Raw genomic sequence first — 18021 nt, 5'->3', positions numbered from 1 at the left:
CCGTGGGCCACGGTCCAAAATTTTCAGATCACCACCGTGACCCACGGTTCAACCGTGGGCCACGGTCCAGCATTTCCAGAAAAGAACCGTGACCCACGGTTTGAACTGTGGGCCACGGTGCGCAGTCGTAACTGCTGTTTTATTATTGTTTATTACTCGTTTTGGCTAGACTTTTCATTATCTTTTCATCAAGAACTACCTAAGGGCGATTGGGAGAGAGCAAGAACGATATTTTGGTGATTCTAATCAATTGTTTGGGTTTATGATTTTCTTGATTAACCTAATCGATATGGTGATGATTCAGACAATGTGTAGCTAGTCATCTTTATGTTCTCTTCCAAAGTAAGGTTTTCAATTAGATACTTGTGAACCGTTTATGTTAATTGTGGGATATTCTTTTGATCTTATGAATATATTGTTTGGTGATTGTGAGTTTGTATTGTAATTGTTAGTATTGTTTGATTTCGTGTTCTTGACTATCCGTTCTTGGTGCCATAAGCAATCGAGATTTAGTAGAAGAGAATTAGGGTTGTTAATACTAAACTGATTTTTGAGTGACAACCTTGCGTTTGTGTAATCCAAGTACTTAGTCCTCGTTTATCACAATCAATTGAATTTTCACAAAACTATATTCGTGTAGTTTGTTCCATAAATAAACGTTAACTTGATCTACATTGGAAACCTGAAATTGGGAGAGAGCATTGTTTCTCTTATTGTTTAAAAACTTGTTTAATTGCTTAAGTTCTTTTTATTAATCAAAACCAAACAACCAAAATACTTGATTTTAATATTTGCATTTAGTTTAATTTAGATTAATTATCAAACTACTAAGTAACACATATTCCACAAAACTCCCTGTGTTCGATACCCGCTTACCGCTATCTAATTAGTTGTATTCCGTTTATTTTGAGTGAGTCTTCGACCTCACGTCACCCACCACATATTCAAGAATTGTTCGGGAATGGTGGTCGTTAGAAGTTCAGACTTTGTCTTGCTAGGAGTTACTCTTACTAGTTTATGTTTCGTGATTCGTGATTGTTGTTTTACTTCTATTTCCATTATGTTTAATTATGTTCTATGTTTAATGAAGTTTAGGACTTTTAATTTCTTTCTTAACTGTAATCCTTAAAGAAAAACAGTTAAAAAACGAACTAGCTCGACAGATAAACAACAAAACAAAGAAATACCTGACTGCTACCTGGAGCATGGTACCGTGCTCTCAAAAGCACGGGGCCGTGCCCAAGTCAACAGTGCAGTTACGTATTTTTCAATAAAAATAACTTTTTTCTAACCACTTAACCCCAAAACCACTTTGTCCCAAGACCAATAACCGTCGCCCTTTCACCAATTTCTCAAATCTTTGCCTCAAAAATTCAATTTCCAACCAAAGGTATGTTAATTTAACAAATCTAATGTTAAAATCTATCATTCGAGGTCTAAATTAAACCCCATCTCACCAAGTGATGAAATCGGTTACAAACCCGGAAAATAGATGGGTTAATTGTTTAGATCAAGGGTAGTGAGTTGTTAGATAGATTTGCACTCTTGTTTTGTTAAAAAAAACCATTTGAGTTTGGATCTTGGATGATTTGCTTAAAAATTTGAACCCGAATGTTATGATAAACCGGTTGGAATCACAAGTTCGAGTCTTGATTATGGTAGAATTGGGGTTAAAAAAACGGGCTATGCTTTCCAAAACACGACCCGCGGTCACCCTCTGGTAAACAACAAGTCAAAATCAGACATCGGTCAAACTGCCAAGAAACAGCAACATGGGGTCATGCTTCTAAAATACGGTACCGTGCTTGTCCAAAACATGGGGCCGTGCTTTCAATAGCACGACATCGTGGTTTACAAACTGTTCCAAGTCTTTATCCATTTTTTGATAAAACAAATCAACTAATCCGAGTATAAATTGCAGATGGCTGAATACGGTGACGATGAACACACTGTCCTATTCTTTCCCGAACAAACCGACAGAGATAGACGAGCCCGACAACGAATGGGCTATCGTAGCAACCGCCGCACAGAAGCACGTTTCTATGCTTGCAAAGACACACTACAGCAAGTAAGCCAATGGGAATTGTACAAAAAGTTCGTGAAAGGACCATGGTTGCATGTGTTGAATCAAAAGGGCAAAGCGATTACCGAGCTGAGCAAGGAGTTTTTTTTGCCTCATTCTCTTTCAAGACGTGGAATTCGACTATGTGGGATGAGGAAGCTGTAGAATTTAGGTGTGGGGGAGAGTGGTACACGACATCAACGACCCAGTTGGGGATCAATTTGGGGATTCACACGAGTGAGGAAACTAACAGTCCCATCTTGTTCGAATCCATGATTACATTTTCGGATGAAGATGCTGACGAGTTAGCAGAAGCGGGTGATACCAGAAAACAAGCGTGGGAATTACTGAGTTTCGAGGATGAAGAATACCGTGCCAGCAGCTCAAAGAGCACCGCCTTACATGACCCACTCATGAGATACATTCACCGACTGTAAAGCCACATGGTAACAGCACGTGGTCACAGTGAAGGAGTCATGAATTTGAGTGATTTATGGGCCCTATACTGCATTAAGAATGACATGCTTACAACATCACTTATTTGTTCTGTCATCTTTTCAAAACAAATGCAAATGCAAAGAGCCCAAATACCTTGATTTTTGGCGGTGCATGGATTTACAAGCTTTACAAAGCTTACCATGCGGACACAGAAGGAACCCGAAGCCCGAACACGATCACACTCAGCCTCGGTTATCGTCTCAACATGCAAATGGTCCAACAGGTCAGCCGAGACCCAGAAATGTGGAGGTTTCACGATGCCCTTAACCAGATTTGGCGTCCCGAGGATCGGCTGAAATGATGATTTAGGACACACCCGATTGGAGAGGAGGATCACCACCCCGACAGACCCGCCGCTGCACTTACCACCAGCACGGAGGCCCATCTTCATCAGGAGCCGGCCCCAGGTCGTCATACTAGAGCCAGTCTTCATTTGAGGGCCTATACGACCTCATTGACCAGTTCTAGGCTAACACTACCGCCTCGTTTGACAGGTTATCAGGACAGATTGCGGACTCAAACGCACAAAGAGCTGCAGACTATGTAGAGACGATGCGAGAGATCAACCGATTGAGCGACCGCATGGACAGGCAGTGGGGACCGTTCAACCCAGACACGGGTAGCTGATGAGCAGCGACACTCGTAGGTTTGGTTTCGGTATGGGTTCGGGTGGTAGTACTTTTATAACATTATTATCATGCTGGTTTCAACAATTTACTTTATGTCATTTGTTTGTTTGTTTAGTTGGATACTTTTTATGGCCGTGGGTGACAAGACATTTCAGTAGGTACTTATTTAGCCTGTGTGGGCAGGGTATGGATGATTCCATACCCAATTTTTAGTAGAATTATGCTTGGTTGTTTTTGGTTTTTTTGCAGTTTTTTGTTATTCAGGTACAAAATAGGAAAAACGAACAAAAAACAGGGGATGCTCTATCAAAATTTCGTTAACCCGTAGGAAGTACCTTTACATTTTACCCACCATACTTCATTCGAATTTTAATCTTTTTATGTATCATTTTACATTGAGGACAATGAGAGATTTAAGTGTGGGGAGGGGAATTACTTGACCAACTTCTTGCTAAACTAATATAAAATTCTCTAGTAAACTAAATTTTTGTAGCAAACAAAAACCATTTTCCATAATCAAACCAAAAGAAAGTCTCGGAAAAGTTTTTGCAAATAACCAAACTAAAAATCAATTATAACCAAACAAGTGAAAAAGTAAAAAGAAGTTTTGTAATATTGAGAATAAATTTATGCAAAATATGGCGTTTATACCCAATTTCTCCATTACTGTGAGATAAACCTCATGCCATAAGTATTTTATTTTTCGGAAGCATTTAGTGACTCATATGTTTAGTGTGAATTAGAACTTGTCGCAATTAGTTAATTCAAGACTGCACGAAGCATTATATAGGGAAGAAGGTAATATCACTACAAACACCTCAAACCATCCTCCAAATTACAAAACCCTAAACCAAAACCTCACCACTTTATCCCTCACAAACCGGTAAAATACAACACTGGTCTTTTACCGGCAAACCCTAAAGAACTGGAAATGCATTATTTCGATTTCAATTTCCTTTGCTGCATACATTTCGCAAAACCTAGGTTGCCTCCCGAACTTAGGGAGAAAATTTTTCTCTTTAGCAATGAGGTGAGGAAAAAGTGGCGACAAGACGAACAAAGGCCACCATTTTGTGGAGTTTTTAAAAGCTCAATGAAAAGAAGAGCAAAAATATATGAACGATGCTTAGGATGCGGAAACTGGTCCCACGAAGGAAGATGTAGAAAAAGTCAAACTCAGTCTCAACATGAATATACCGAACTAATGAGGGTGGGGGGCTATTAGGCTCAAAGCCGAACGATCCATTAGAGTTGGAAGTTATGTTCAGAGCCGGATTGAGGAAGAACTGATTCACATCCTAGACAAAACTGATCTTGACGATCTGACCTTAAAAAAATCACTAGGTTTATGATAAAAAAATAAAAAAATTCACAAGCGGGAGAAAAGAAGCTGACCATTGAACACATCTTAAGATTCCTGACAATCAGCAGAAGTTGTATTTACCATCCTCATTAACCTAAACCCTTGAACCACCACAAAATCCCAAATCCCTACAAAATCAGCCCATATTACCTTCTGATCTATGCAACCCTGCACAATGGTGGAGATTTGAACTTGTTACAAGCTTATTTTTCACATGTTACATTTTAACTAAGAGTTTTCACATACATACATCACATGTATGATCAGATATATAAACCGAGTGTGAGCGAACATTGTGAGAACGTGACGTTTTGCATAAACAGAAGCTCATAAAAACAAATCACCTTTTTATATATCATTACATATATTCCTATGATTTAAGGTTGGTTATGTTGTTCCCATTTTATTAGAACTCTTTTGGGCATATTTGAAGCTATGATCCTAACTTGCTATTTTTAGAGAATATTTATAAGTAGCTTTCTTGAGAACAAGCAAGGTTCAAGCGTGGGGATGTTTGATGTACATAAAATTATACATCTTTTTACCAAGGTTCAAGGCTTGGTTTAATGACTTATGTTTGGTAGAAAACCCACGGGTTCGCTCATTTTTTTAGCTTTTTAATATTCACCAATCCCCTTAGGAAATGTGAATCCCCAAATGATAAACCACATACAGACCAATGGTCTCCAGACCCGATGCATCCCGTCAGTACAAGATTTAAGGTTATAAAACCATACGCCAATGAAGTGTTAAACTGATCTATATAATATATAACATCTTTTTAGCATCAAATAATCTCTAAAAACTGCAACTTATATCAAATAATATAGCTCAGAATGCTACTTATCATATTAAAATGCAATTTCAGGTAAAACCAAGCCTTAAACAAAGAAAAAAGTGAAAAGACGAAGAAAAACAAAAGTAGAGTCAAGAAAACCCTCAACCACGGGGCCATGCCTCAAGGACCACACTCTCGTGCCTCTAAACCCAAGAAAAGACAAAAATTTACAAGAAAAGAGAAACAATGGAGAAAGAAGCACGGGGTCGTGCTTATGCCACCATGGGGCCGTGGTCACCTTCTAGATAAGACAAAAAGAATTAGCACATGTCATTAAAAAGCACGGGGCCGTGCCTCAGAAAGCATGGGGCCGTGGTGAGTCATCATGTACGATCTGACAGCATTTAATGCAACTGGACACATGGACACGGGGCCGTGCTTACCTCCTCAGACTGCCTATAAATAGAGGAGAATGTTGCATTAACCAAGTGTGCTTGAAGAAGATCTCTATACGGGATTCTATTATAAAAACACACTCACATTACACTTATATTGAAGATCTTGTGAAGAGTTTGAAGGCTTGGAGGTTACCATCATCATCAACATCATCATAATCCATCATCATCATCATTAAGGAGGGAGATTCATCCACATTTGGTTAGATTGTTCTAGTTTAATCATGTGTTTGTTATCATTATCTTTTTTAATGTTCATAACAATGCTCATTATGAGCTAATCTCCATTCACCATCTAAATTCTATGAAGAAGCTTTGTTTTACTTGATGATTATATTAAACATGTGATTTAGTTTTGTAAAGTACATGGTTATTTTTGCAATTATCTTTTGATGAGAAATGTTTCACTATCTTAATTCAACAATTCAAAGTTGGTGATTGACAATCATATTGACAATCATTCATGATCAATTCATGTTCTTGAAAGATAGAATACTTTGATAATTTATCGAAACATGGATCCTTATATTGTACTTAGAAATGATGAGATATAAGTTATGATCATAATTTGGAATTAACATCGTTAACACGATCTCTTAGGTTATTATGCTAGTTAAAGAAATCATATGTTAACGTAATGTGTAATTATAACCTACTTCAATCAACCGGGGGGGGGGGGGGGGGTTGTGTGATTAAACTATATTCACCCAAAGTTGTTAGAATTGGTATGTGACAAATCGAAGTCAATCCTAATCTTTCTACTTTACTAAACTATTTGTCAACTGAAATTGACATTCTCGTGGTAGCATGACATTAGGAAATGGTTGACATTAAAATATGCTACTTTCTTTTATGTCATAGGATATGCTTACTTAGAAATGAGGGGCTATTCTATCATATATTACTAAGACTAGTTTATCACATGTTTACTTTATAACATCAAGGTTAAATGGAGTGGATTCTTGATCTTAGATGATGACCTTCATATAATTGAATTACTCATTAGGAATTTCTCTTCTTGTCACCTATATATATATTATATATAAGTATTTATATTTTATAAAAAGTTTGAAAATCAACCCCAAAATGATTGAAACTCTTTGATTGAACTAAAACGAAGGTTTACTATTAGAAACATTTGTGTCCATGGATCGATACTTGATTCTTACCCATACTATCCAACATATACCGCAGGTACAATTGCCTATTTTGTGTGTGTTTTTTTAGTAGAAATCACTTTTATGAATTTAAAACACGATCTTGTGCAAAGCTAAAACCCAATCGGTTATCATATTACTAGCACACGCACAAACGCATCATAAACACTAAAGCTAGAAGTGCAAGATTTATTTTATATCACCGGCTACTTGGCATACCCTAACGTTAAACCTACCCAAGCATCGTATGATAGCGTGTCCAAATTTAAAATTAACAATATATTCACATTTAGACAAAAAAAATTGATGCTTTAGTATGGCCCGACCTTTCATCATATATTTTCCACGGACTAAACGCATCACCCACTAAAAATCATATCTATTCGTTACCCATTAATCAAACTGCCTTTTAATTCTCAAGGCTGATCCTACCGACACATCCCAAGTTAATTGTGTTTTCTTTTTTATTTTCTCATATTATTAGTAATTTGAATAAAGCCAATTTCCGATAATTATCATCATCTTCCATTTTAATGAAAAACAAAACTATTTTCAAGGGACATTTTTCAAAACTTTTTCAATATTTTTTTTAAATTAGGACTCTAATTTGTTTTTTTTAAATTAAGACTCTTTGTTACCCATCCCCACACTCAAATTTTGCATTATCCTCAATGCCGGAATGAAAACACGACTAAAAAAAATTTAAAACAAAATCTAAAAATATGAAAATTGAAGAAAAAACAAAAACCTAAAAAGAAAACATAAAAATATAAAAACAAATTAGAATGGAAGGAAAAAAGTTAGTTGGTAATATGCGAGACTATCAATGTGCCAGTCTGTTTTCAAAAGTGCTCTTCTTACCGACCGCCCACCAATTTTAGTATCTCATTCTCTCATTCTGAACGGACACGTCCACTCCTCTCGACATACGTAACTGACATCAAACACAATATCTAGAAAATAAAGTTATTTATAAGTCTTAAAAGCACCAATACCAACCCATCCTTCCCAACCTACAAGTTTAGAATATCAATACCGGTACAAACCATAAGAAATAAAAACATCTCAAAAAAAAGTTAAACAAACAAAAGATACAACTCTCATGCTGCTGCTACGTCCCTACACTCATTCTTCGTCATCATCCTCTTCTTCTTCATCTTCCTCACTCGCCTCAAAAGTGTGGTACGACTTTCTCAAGGACATCTTTCTCAAGGAGTTGGGTCATCGGGCAGGTAACTTTTGAAAAATCTTTAATGAATGCCTATAGAAACCTACATGACCAAGAAAACTCCTTATAGCTTTGAGACTCGTTGGTGGTCGAAGTCTGCTAGTTGTGTCAATCTTTTCCCAATCCACCTCTATATCGTTTCTTGAAATCTAATGACCCAGCATAATTCCTTCCGTCACCATAAAATGGCACCTCTCTCAATTCAACTTCAACTTTGTTTCAATACATCTCTTCAACACCGTTTCAAGATTCCCCAACACTGATTAAAAGAATTACCGTAAACCGAGAAATCATCCATATAAACCTTCATGGACATCTCTATCGTATCCTAAAAGATGGCCACCATACATCGTTGAAAAGTGGTTGGAGCGTTACACACCACAAACGATATGCGACGGTACGCAAAAGTGCCATAAGGACATGTAAAAGTAGTCTTCTCTTGATCTTCTGGTGCAATAGGAATCTGAAAATAACATGAGAAACCATCAAGAAAATAATAAATTTGCTGACCTGCAATACGCTCCAACATTTGATCGATAAATGGCAACGAAATGGTCCTTCTGGGTGGCATCATTCAACCTCCAATAATCAATGCACACAAGCTAACCGGTAACCGTACATGAAGGGATAATCTCGTTCCTCTCGTTCATAACCATTGTCATACCACCTTTCTTTTGGAAACCTTGGGTCGGCCTCACCCATGGAGAATCCAAAATCGGATAAATCATCAAACATCCATCAACTTCAAAACTTCTTTCTTGATAACCATCTTCCATTAAAATTTGATGGGTACAATAAGCGGGTTTAATTCCTTGAATATCTTCAAATCTCCATGTAATTGCCCCCTTATGCAATTTCAATACCTCCAATAACTTCAACTTTTCTTCCTTCGTTAATTAAGAAGACGCTGTAACGATTCCGGCAAATTCAGGTATACCCTAGCCGGAATATACCATTTATGTGTTATTTAATACTGAATATATAAATTATAATGTGTTTATACGAGTATATAAGATTCACAAGTATGAATTATACTCGAATGTACAGCTAGTCGTATTGGAATTACGATTAACTGATGAATGATTATTGAAACCCGATCTAATCGGGGATTACATTATAGACGAAATATATGATGTTTAGTAAGGTTTACGAAGTATTAAGGCTACGGGATAAGTGAATTATAGCACAGAAAAAGGATTTCGATTTATTGGTACGTCGGTACGATAAACGAAACATTTAACATCAAACCAAGCAAGAGAAGATCGATCAAGACGAAAAAGATGCACAATGACCGACAATATGATGTGTTGAGTCAATAAATTTCATGGTTTAAGTTTTTAAAGTTTTTAAATCGGTTTTATATAAATTTTATTTTTAAGACGAAAAACGACCGTTTTAGCCTCGTTTTAAGCCGAATTAAGTGTTTAACCGAAAAATGAACTGAACCAGATTATCCACAACATTATCCGGATTACACAATCCGAATGTGTGGCCAAGGTTTGAGATGTGGGCCCCACCCCACACCATACATGGACCGATCGGTCCATTTGGTGCACAAATACATATCATTTTCTTTTTTTAACACTCCAACTCCACATTTCTCTCAACACTCTTCAACATTCATCCAAAAACCCAAGTTTTTAAGCAAGAATCATAAGGTATAAACATATTATTATGGTTTAATCTTAGTTTTTAATTCCAAAATCTTGAAAAAATGAGGTTTCAAGTGAAAAATGGGTGAAAACCCGAGATGAAACTGATTCTTGCATGATCAAGTGATGTATACAAGTTATACAAGGGATCTTGGTCCAAGAAATGAGTTAAAAGAGTCAAAAACGAATTTTTACGGTTAAAATCTTTGTTTTGATGTCTTAACCGAAACCATGAAAGGAATGGCTTGATTGTGGGTATAACTTGCTTGGTGTGGTGTTATTGTGCTTGTAGGTGTTATATCTAGTTGCTAGCAAAGGCTAGAAAGCAAGATCTTTGCGATCTAAAGCTAGAAACACAAGGTAGTTCGGTTTTCGTATGATTTGTGTGATTTGGACAGATTGTTGTAGACTTAGAGTTGGGTCATGAAATTTAACAGAGATGATCTACACATGAAAATATGAGATCTGTGAAATTTTGGTAATTTTTGGATAAAGGATGAATATTTGGTGAATTAATGCTCGGTTTTGGCTAAAAATGGTGAAAAATAGCTAAACATCATGAAAAATTCTGGAAAAATTCAGATAAGCTTTTTATAACATATAAAAGTCACATACAAAATTTCAGGTCCATTGGAGAAGTCTAAGTAGGCTTTTCGGTAAAACGAGTTCTAGGGTTTTCTAGCTCGGTTTTGGTGAAAATGGCAAGAAAAATGAGTTTGTGGTTCTGTAAAAATTACTGGGAACTATGTGGATGGCAGGAGTCATCCCAGAAAAATTTGGGATTTTTCTAAGGTCGTTTGGTATTTTCGACATATTTGGTGTTTAAATGACGTTTAAAAATAGATAAATAAATGTTAAATATAAAAATTAATTCTGGAAATATTTTTATAAAATTTCTTACTGTCAAAAACTGATATGTGCAAAATTTAAAGATCCGAGACTAAACGGATAATTATTTGTGCTAAACAGAACATAAAAACAAACTTTTAAAGCTTAAAACGCGTAAACCGGCAAAGTTCGCCTAAGCGAGCTGACTGGTGTATAAAAACCCTAAAAATGGACTATTTTCATGAAACTAAGTTAATCAAGTAAAAATAAATCATCCGAAAATAATTCGGATGATTTGGGTAATCTTACCCGATTTAGCAGTTTCCGGTATACTAAAGACGGAAACGGGCCCCGCGGCCAAACGGGGTGTCTAAACCGAGCTCTAATTTCACCACTTTAATTAATATATCAGTAACAACTATTTTCGGGTCGTAGGTGACCAAACTCATTTTTGAAAACATAAAGACGGTTAACCGTGCTAGGCATGCAAAACGAGAAAACAAACTAATGGTAATTTTGACTAAAGAACTCTAAGTGATATCACAATCTAAGTCCTAAGAAGTGTTTCGGGGTTAACATTGTCCCCGGATCGTGTACGGTACTGGGTTAACAGTGTCCCCAGATGTACCGGTTAACACGAATTTAAGTTATATTAATAGAAATTGCGTAGTAACGACTTAGGGATCGTATTACAGATCCGGACCGGTAGCTGTGCACAGTATTACATCTTTGCTCACAAAAAGGTGAGTTTCACGAGCCCCTTTTTACTGAACTGATTTAAATATTTTCCCGGGGCGGAAATCATGTTTTTATCAAAGTGTTTAAGTACATGCCGATCGCATGGAAATGAATGTATTATATAATGTTTATTGTACGGGAATCGTACGGTAATGTATCAAGATGGTAATTGTCTGAGTTGCTAATATTGTAAGGCCCGAAACAGTGTTTTGGGTTAACAGTGTCCCCAGAGGTTATTAAATGTATTTCTGGGTTCACAGTGTCCCCAGAGGCTATTAAATGTATTTCTGGGTTAACAGTGTCCCCAGAGGTTATTAAATGTATTTCTGGGTTAACAGTGTCCCCAGAGGTTATTAAATGTATTTCTGGGTTAACAGTGTCCCCAGAGGTTATTAAATGTGTTTCTGGGCTAACAGTGTCCCCAGAGGTTATTAAATGTGTTTCTGGGTTAACAGAGTTTTCACTTGTAGGCTCAGCATAATTACATCATTAATTTATGATTATTAAAATGATTTGTCATGGTTTATTTAAATTAGTGAAACTCACCAACTATTCGTAGTTGACCCGTTTTCTTTACATGCTTTCTAGGTACACCCAAATTGGAATGAGTGATACGTGCTTGATGATGTGTGCCATTTTGTGGAAGCTTAAGGGTCTATATTTTGTATTAAACATGTTAACGTACTATTGGTAAAACTTATGTGATAACGCCTAGTCGGTAACGAAACTCGGAACAATGTAATACGTTTAAATTATTGTAGTGGTGTTTTCTTTATAAGCAATGCTGTTGATATCAGATGTGTCTGTTGCATCCCGTTTACGTTTCCGCTGCGGTTACGGGGTGTTACAGACGCAATAACGGGCAAATTCAAACCATCTTCAAGATAAGCATACTCAAAAGGTGACGAAAGAAATTTTAGTTCCAACGGAGCGGGTGTCTTTGTATCTTTCTCACAAATATGTTCGCTAACCTCCATAACCTCGAACAAACATGAACTTTCTTCAAATGCGTCTTTCTCCAACTCCTCATTAATGCCAACTCCAACAAGATCGGCTCCCCATATATAGTCATGACGTGTGTCAAAACCTTGAATAAAGAGTTAAGAAAATAAACGGAGTGGCAATGACCACTAAAATTGTTACACCCCAACCTATGGCGGAAATTCCGGGGTGCGTACTATTGGTTCATAACTCACAAGGTACTATCATGCAGTTTAAAATGTGACAATGTCTAATTAATTATTTTAAGTAATCAAATATCATCCAAGTACATTAAATTCGAAAGAAATTACAAAACAATCCAAAATAAAAACAAAAAAAAAAAATCTTGTAATAAATTTTAAATCTTAAAGGCATCTCTACATGTTCTTCACCTTGGCTTCAAACCAACTGATAACCTGCGAATGCGTACAAAATAACATATATTTGTCAACACAAGTTTGAGTGAGAAAGTCACCGGTTTTTATACAATAAATATATATAAAAAGGTTCAAAACTATTATTGTGAGTTTAACAATCATACCATGATCAATAAAGGGTGTCGGTTAACCATTGCCTATAGAATCAGGCTTTGGCTACTAAGACGGTCGTATGATCATACTATAATGTGATTATGATGGACCACTCTGAATGCAGTACAAATAAACAAATAAGCAAGTAACAATTAGTCATTCAATTTATACGCACACAATGTTCACAGTTCGCTTATGAGTATACAATATAATATTTATATATTTTATAGATACGCGTAAGTCCTCAAAACATTAAAAAATAAGTAAGAAAGGGGAATGACTTCTAACCTTATCAAGTGAATTAATGATGAGATGATGATAAAAATTAGGATGTAAAATGGTCAAGCTCCTTGGGATTCACCAACAAAGATTCCTAGTTATTAACGATAATAGGAATTAATTATAAATGAAATATTAACAAAACTTAAAAACGGATTTGGGTTTCGATGAGGTTTGAGTAAAGTTTGTAGTTAGAATGTTATTAATCTAATTATTTTTATTGTTATTATCGTTAGTATTATTATCATTGTTACTATTATTTATGTTTGATATTTAAATAAATAACTATATATATATATATTAGCGGAAAGATTATATGAAAGATTTATCTTGAGCCTTTAATATGATTCGGTTTGTTAAGAGAGTAGTATAAATATATTTATCATATTTATTATACCTATTTCTTTATTTAAGGACACATATATATTGTGTACACACACATACGCATACACACACATACACACATATTAAAAGGCTAATAGACGTCTAAAGACAAGAAAACAGCAAGCCGGATGTTTGGTTTCTCAAAAACAACATTTATTTAATGTTATAACCAAGTATTAATATAAAAAAGTTGACAAAAAAACATATTAAAAAAAATGTTCAAAAACCAGGCCTAAGAGACTCGAAACCGCGCCCCCATGCCGGTTCAAGTGACTTAATAATCATGCACCTGCCACTAGGGCAAGTGTCTAACTTGTTTAAATTATAAAACCAGAAAAATATAAACATACTTACAGTTCTTCCCCAAATCCAATACAAACCCTAGAATCGGGTTTGGCCTAAATGTTTAATTTTGGTTTAAATTAATATGGGTTTATCGTTATTTGATAAAAGACTACTTGATTGCATATATCAATTACCTAAAATTGTTACGGATTGAGGGTGAATGGCGAAATTAGGGTTTCGGCTCAACTCGATCTTGAGGGGTTTAGGTTGCGAGGTTAAGATGAGTCTGTGGTATCGTTTGATTGAGTTTTGAATGTGTATTTATAGTGAAACAATAGCTTGTTTAGCCGCAGTTCTAAGTTAGTCGATATCACGGTCAATTCGTTAATATTTTCTACAACTAGAACGTCGGTAGGAAGCGATTAAAGTAACTAAATTATTTAGCAAATATTCAAGGACCACGTCAATAACAGCCTTTGTGGTATGTAAAAATGTACGACTAAGAATAATGGGGACCCTCTAGTCGGCCTCCATATCAAGCACCACAAAATCCACCGGAAAAACGAACTTGTCAACCTTTACTAGCAAATTTTCAATAATCCCTCGTGGGTGCTTAACCGAGCGGTCGGCCAACGACAAAGAAATTCGAGTCGGTGTAAGCTCGCTTAACTCCAACTCTTCGTACAAAGAAAATGGCATGAGGTTAATACTTGCCCCCCAAATCCGCCAACTCTTGACTCATCATGTCTATCGAACAAAAATGGAATAGTAAACACACCCAGATCCAACCAGTTTTCAGGTACCCTATTAACACAACCGCCGTACAATCCTCATTAAAAGGAATAGATGAAACCTCCACCAAACGATCTTTTCTTTTCAGCAAATCTTTTAAAAACATCACATACTTTGGCATATGTTGGAGCGCTTCAATGAACAGGAGATTAATTTTCAACTGTCTGAACATATCAAGAAAATTCCCGTACTCTCTCGTATACTTTTGATGCTTAAGGCAAGCGGGACACGGGACACGAGAGTGATCAATGACATGTGATGGTCGGACTTCAACCGACTTCTTCTTGATAATTCTCTCTATTCGTGGTTCAATAACTGGTGTGGTGTTTTGAACCTTCCATGGAATCTCCGTCTCTGTTTCTTCATTCACCACTTCTTCATCTATAACGCCAACCTTATCTCTGTTTACCTCGGGACCATAAACCCTTCCACTACGAGTAGTAATTGCTTTTAAATAAGTGGCTGGATTCTACTTAGTAGAACCTAAAAACTGTCCCGGGGGTCTCTCATCCAAACGCTGAGCAATATCACCAACGGACCTCTGAAGGTAGAAGACTGATGAGTTTTCAAAAGTAGATCATGTTTGGCAAAAGTCTTTTGATTGGCTTGATCTATAACAAGAATCTGTTGTATCATCTCTTCTAATCTTCCCATTCCACCACTCAAATCTTTCCCACTACTTGAACTTTGAATATTAGAACCCCCATTATATTGACCTTGCCCCTGGTTATAAGCAGCTTGCAAACCAGGCGATGCATCATAAGGGCACCAGTTTGAATTGCCTTGATTCGGGTTCTTGTAGTTGTTCCAATTTGAATTGTTGTTATTTTTATAAGCATTTGGGAACATGTTCTCACCAACTACAAAATCCACCTCTTGATTAATCAACAGGCACTCTAAATTACCATGGCCATCACTGCAAAACTCACATTTATCAACCATTGCTTTGAGCTCTTTCATCTCTCGAGTCAAGTTCTCTAAAGCAGCAGCCACACTAGTGTCCAGATTAACCTGGTGCATACCTCGAGCATATGAGGGTATACTAGAGATGGGAGTGAAATTCCCGTTACGTAGCCTATTCACATACTCCTATTGGGCAAAGCTTACAAATAATTCATTGCATTCGGAGAAAGTTGCCGCAAGGTTAATTTCATCATCAAGTTCTTTGGAAGTAGTACTCAATACTAGGGTTGTTCAAAAAGCTCAAGGCTCGAAGCTCACTCGAAGAAAACTCGGATAAAGCTCCCTCAAAATCGGTTTGATTGTAAATGAGCTGAGCCTAGCTCGACTCGATTTCAAAACGAGCCGAGCCTAAGCTAGCCCCGGCTCGACTCGAGCTCGCTCGATTGTCTCAAACTTTTTTATTTTAGTTTTTTATATGTATAAATACGTGCATATAATTATCGAGCCCAATTATTGCAACACATGGGCTTTTCTTTAATCCATCCCAATTTCCTTTCTCATTACATAGTCCATATTCATAATTCTATATTCTGTGTAACTGAGAGATGAGACTTCATAGTTCACACACACAATAACAGTATACGTTCTATTTTCCATCATAACCCTAGACGCTCTTATTCACCTCCCCCATTGGCTGCCGCTCATCCTCTGCCATCAGCCGCCAATCCTCTTCTTAATTGTGTATTAGACTGATTTATTTAGTTTGTATTTGGTTGGTGTTGATCCTAACGTCATATTTATTTAGTTTAACTTCATGGTTGCATATAATTGTTATTATTATTACTATTAAACCAGAGCCAAATCGAGCCGAGCCGAGCCGGCTCGATTTAAAATCGAGCCGAGCTTGAGCTTATTTTTTAGCTCGATTAAGAGTTCGAGCTTGAGCCGAGCCACCTCGATTGAATATCGAGCCGGTCTTGAGCTTACCTTGGCTCGGGCTCGGCTCGGCTCGTGAACAGGCTTACTCAAGACAATGTATTGAATTTATCTTGGTAATCCTAAAATATACTTTTCGATGGCAATGACTGGGTAACAAGATGAGGCACCAACACACTGAGTTCATTGAAACGAGAAGTGTAAGCTGAGTGCTCACCACTTTCATTTTTAAGGTTCCAGAACTTGGTCTCCAAATTCATGAGATCATTTGGAAGGCGGAATTGCCTGGTAATCATATTCTTCAATTCATTCCACGGTAAGGCCATGGAAATTTCGGCACCTCGGGTTGATTTTTCCTTAACCCACCAAGTAAGTGCCCTTTTATCAAAGACACTTGAAGTAAAACGGGTTTGCTTGTCATTAGGATATTCAATGTGGAGGAATGTGCTTTCCATTTTATCGTACCACTGAAGTAGGGTAGTGGCACCTTTAGTCCCGTAAAACCCTAGGGGTTTTCCACTAGTGAAGTTTTTGAACGAACAGACAGAAGCTTTAGGCTCAGACGAAGCGAAGTTGATGCTAGAAATGAGTTCATATCGAGACGGACCAGTGTTAGTTTCTTGGTCACATGAGCAGTCATCTTGCGGCTAGAGGTTCTAGAAGAACGACGCTTATAGTGACGGGAAGCTATTCTGCAAACAATAATAACGCAAATCGTGAAACTCGGAATAGGGTATGGTATAAATATCCTTGTGAAAGTTCGTTATAAAAAATAATAATAAATAAATAAATCATAACAATAATAACAAAAGTTGTGTGAAACTTAGAGTTTTCATGAACCACCATGGACTCATATTTTCCAAAAATCTAAGAAATTCGTAATCAATTCGAACCGAAAGCTGGGTATTCATGTATCACCACGACTTGACAGACTTTTAGTTAAAAACACATTGTAAAAGTTGAGGTTCGGAGTCACACGTCGCATGAACCACCATGAATTGCATGACATCCTTAGGAGTGAACCATATTCTTTTCACAAAGAGAACATGCTCACATTTGAAAGCTTTAAAGTTGTGATTCGTTTGGCGTTAGTGTGGTATGTTTTGGCCTAATAAGTTTCATGCCCTTTTCGAACTCTCCACGTAAGCAACCAGCTGGTCTCGCGTCTGATTGGGATCTATGAGCATTGCTTATCCTTAGGTTTCAATAACCTTGGTGTCAAGAGTTTAGAAAGCAAGCACGATATCCTTCGAGTTACTGCATACCCGCTATGTTGAACCATTTTTAAGTAGAATAAATATCAGAAAACCGGAAAAAAAATTCAATTGTTGAGAATGTTTGAAACACTTTGTTTTTAGACATAATCCTTAGGCTTGTGTGCGTGCTTTGTGTATATGAGGCGTAAATGAAATGATAATAAAATAATAAACAAGTGCATTGAACAAGAAAAATGGACCACATAATTTCTATTCATGCAACCTAAAAAAATAAACAAATAAGTTATAACTAAATAGAACACTACTTCTAATGTCGTATCTTATAG

This window comes from Bidens hawaiensis, unplaced genomic scaffold (genome assembly GCF_021521415.1).
Source record: "Bidens hawaiensis isolate Kalapana, Puna unplaced genomic scaffold, B.hawaiensis_p1.1 tig00009413_1, whole genome shotgun sequence".
NCBI classification, from domain to species: Eukaryota; Viridiplantae; Streptophyta; class Magnoliopsida; order Asterales; family Asteraceae; genus Bidens; species Bidens hawaiensis.
The sequence above is the reverse complement of the archived record's forward strand: the minus strand, read 5'-3'. Positions refer to the sequence as shown.